The 3,565-nt window shown below is 36.3% G+C and overlaps 1 long non-coding RNA gene across 1 annotated transcript; it reads left to right on the top strand.

The window, feature by feature from the left end:
- The first annotated feature begins 288 nt into the window (after window positions 1–288).
- LOC107894763 (uncharacterized) lies at window positions 289–1,098 on the top strand. Its single transcript, XR_001683253.2, has 2 exons — window positions 289–549; window positions 721–1,098. It is a non-coding gene; the product is annotated as an uncharacterized lncRNA (long non-coding RNA).
- The last annotated feature ends 2,467 nt before the right edge of the window (window positions 1,099–3,565 follow it).

Here is a 3,565-nt window from a genome sequence, read left to right as displayed (position 1 = left end):
CGTGCAACCTAGAGGGGCCAAGAGCACAATAAATCCCCTGGTCAAAACGCAATGCAGCATAGGAGACCAAATTGCAAAACACTGCATATTTTTGGGCCAAATTAAAATAACTAAAAACCTGATTGAAAAATAATGAAAATGCGGAAGGACCAAAAACGAAATTAGCCTTTCTGCTATAAAAACACGCTGATCCTAAGCGGGTTGGGTCGAGTCGGTCCGACCCGGGGCCAAAACAACGTCGTTTTATTAAAAGGGGACCAAAACGCAACGTTTTGGTCCCTACAAAAGCCAAATTTAAAAAAAAAACCATTTAGCATCTTAGGAGAAAAAAAGAAAAGGGAAAGGGGAGAGGGAGATTTCCGTCACCGCACGGTGGCCGGAAAAGATAATTTATTCTCTTTTTTTTGCTATTTATTTATTTTTTATCTTCCTTTTATTCATCTATATACAAATGCCTAAAATGAGAAATATATGTAAAAAAGGGTCACTTTTTTGCCGCTGATCTGATTCAGTTCTTGGATCTCTTTTGTTGTTTGAACCACGATTTATGTATGTTTATATTGAAAGCTATCGCCGTATTTCGAAACTCCTTTATTTTTGTTGATGTTCACAAAGAAAAGAAAATCGACCCCCCAACATTGCTTGTACATTCGGCTTTTATAGCCTGTCTTCAATTTGTTTCTATTGTTTTTACTGTCTTTTCCTATTTATTGCTTGCAGGTACCACTTAAGTGCGAAGGCGGTGGGGCAGTGCTGAGCAGTGGCCGGTGCTGCAGGCTTTGGTGACAGTGGCAGCACAAGTGGGGTGATTAGGGTTTTTTATTTTTTCTGTTTTAGGATTTGGTATTGGGTTACTGGGATTGGGTTTGCTGTGTTGGGTCTTGGGCTAATGGGTATTGGGTTTGATTGTAATGGGTTGGTAGTTTAGGTGGATTTACTGTAGATGGGTTTGATGCATGTTGGGTCTATAGTGGGTTTTGTAAAATGGGGTTTAAATTTTGGGTATGGAAATGGGTTTAAACCCGGGCATATTTTTGGGCTATACACTTGTGACGTCTTTAAATTTGCCTTGCAATGAATCTGACCTGCTTTCAATTTTATTTGGGATTCGATAGTGTATTTAAAATGTGTTAATCGATAAATTAATTTACTTTTAAATATTTTAACAAAAAATAGTTTAATTGGAGACTGATGGTAAGAATTTTATAACATCAGTACTTTAATGAATATATATCTTCACCATTCTAAATTGTCAATGAAATTAAGTGTTTTTTATCGTTAATTTAGAACTTCATGCATTAAATAATCTTTTTTTTAAAACTATCTTTTGAGCGTCAAATTATAATTATTTTTAATTTTTTTGGCTTGCATTGTATTTTGAAAGTAATATTTACCAATCATGATTAAAATATAACTACATAATCAAGTTAGTCCTCTTGTTCAATAATCAATCTCAAAAATAGCATTTTAAACTCAAATAATTATTTTCAATTTATCTCGATATCATACTTTGCAAAACAAAATAAATAGGTAGCAAATATAATGATTCAATTTATAGAAATACAAACATATTAATTAACTTAGTAAGTTCCATATGAACTTACCTTGCAAAATAGCAACCAAATGAGCTTTCAAAGACTATTCGACAATTTTTGCTTTTCTGCGACTAGCCTCAATTTGCTTCAATTCTTGATCTATAAAATAATTCATTTTAATTTATCAATTTCAAACATCTCATATCATCCTATTATAAGCATGTTTCAATTCAATTTTATTTTATTTTTTTACATTTTATTCAATTTAGTCCATAAAACCAAAATAGTTGTAACAACCCAAACCCGGCCCAGACGTTATGGCCGGATCCGACATGCCACATCGAAGCATTCAAAACATTTCCGATCCAGAAAGAAAACTTACTGAGTGTTTTAAAAGATGATTTCATTATAGGTTAAAGTGAATGGAAGCTGTGCACGAGGTAGGAAACCGGAAAAGAGGAGGTGAGTCCATCGGACTGCTTAAGTACCAAACTCCCTTCGGATCCAATCCTAGACATGCAAACCGCCATTGCCATACCTTAACGTCATGTATATTTCTAGGAAACCGATTTGATTAAGTCCTTTTTAGGAAAAGTGATTAATTTTGGAAAATATATTCATTGCGGAAGCTTTGCTTGTTTTCGTGTTATTTTAAAATCAATTACTGTTTTTGAAAACGCGCCCTAAAGCTATCTAATTTCAACAGTTAAATATAAATATTACCTATCTTAATAAAACATATAAAAACCATCAAAAATAAATAAGCGGCCTTATTACATTTAAAAGCCCAAAACCTCAAACGTAATTAAAAGGATGTCTAGTTCACCAGAAGAAAATCAAACTTTCAGAACGGGTGGCCACTCCGAATTCCCTCACAGCTCCAAGCCCACTATGGTTGGGGATTTCCTGCGTGGATGAAAATAAAATGGGTGAGTTTGGGGAAACTCAGTGTGTAAGGAAAACCCATTCAAAGCCCAAGTCAGCTCAAGCCTATTGGGTCTAAGCCCATTCAGGTAACAGTGGTACTGGACCAGAGCCCTTTTCAGATTATAATAAACTGGGCCTTAGCCCCTTATTTAAATAACAGTATGGCCCATAGGCCTATTTCAAAATACATGCAACATCAATAAACATATGCAAGCCCATTTGGGGAGACTACTCAACCCACCAACCACTACACTCCACCCGTACCAGCCATACACTCCATGTGGGGAATAGCTCAACCCACCCACCCCAACACTCCACAGTTGCAGCCTTGCTGCTCAGTTAACAGTAAATTGAAGCAAAGCCTCCAGTACGTGGACAAGCCACTTTCAGTACTTCCTCCGTCAATATCCCAGTCCCATGCATCAGATAATAACAACATGGCATGCAGTAAATAACAACCGTCATGCATTTAGGTCAATTTAACCCTAGGGTATTTACGTAATTTTGCACCTAGGGGTATAACAGTAATTTTCCATACATAGGGGTATTATAATAATTTAGCTGCTTTTAGGGTTTTTCATGTATATTCCTACTTTTCACGTACTAACAGAATCACGTACCAAGGGTTCTTACCGAATTGGGCCCGTTGGCCCATGATTCCAATTTTGGCCCATTAAGCCCAAAAATATCGAGGGCACAGAAATCATGCACTTTGCAGTCCAAACATTGCAGCTTGCCAAAAACATTAATCGATTTACCTCACGAGCATTCGCACACTCGCAAATCTACAAAATACCGATTTTAGGCATTTCGGCTTTTCGGCTTTTGCCGATCTAGACTAAGAAAGAGGGTGTTAGTTACACACCTGTTTGCGACGATATGCTGACGAGATCCACACACAAACTGCCTACAATTGGATTACTAACACGTTAATCTAACTATTCAAATACAAACTACGTATTAACCCCTTACAATATTCGGCCAACCACACCTACAGATCATAGTAAGCTTATAAGAAAACAATAAGCAACTCATTAATAAATTTTTGTCAATATTTACCACATAATCATAATTTCACTGCAAGCTATCTTCCTGAGCAACAG

The sequence above is a fragment of the Gossypium hirsutum genome, chromosome A13, assembly GCF_007990345.1.
Source record: "Gossypium hirsutum isolate 1008001.06 chromosome A13, Gossypium_hirsutum_v2.1, whole genome shotgun sequence".
NCBI classification, from domain to species: Eukaryota; Viridiplantae; Streptophyta; class Magnoliopsida; order Malvales; family Malvaceae; genus Gossypium; species Gossypium hirsutum.
Note: the sequence above shows the minus strand (reverse complement) of the source record. Positions and strands in the feature narration are given on the sequence as shown.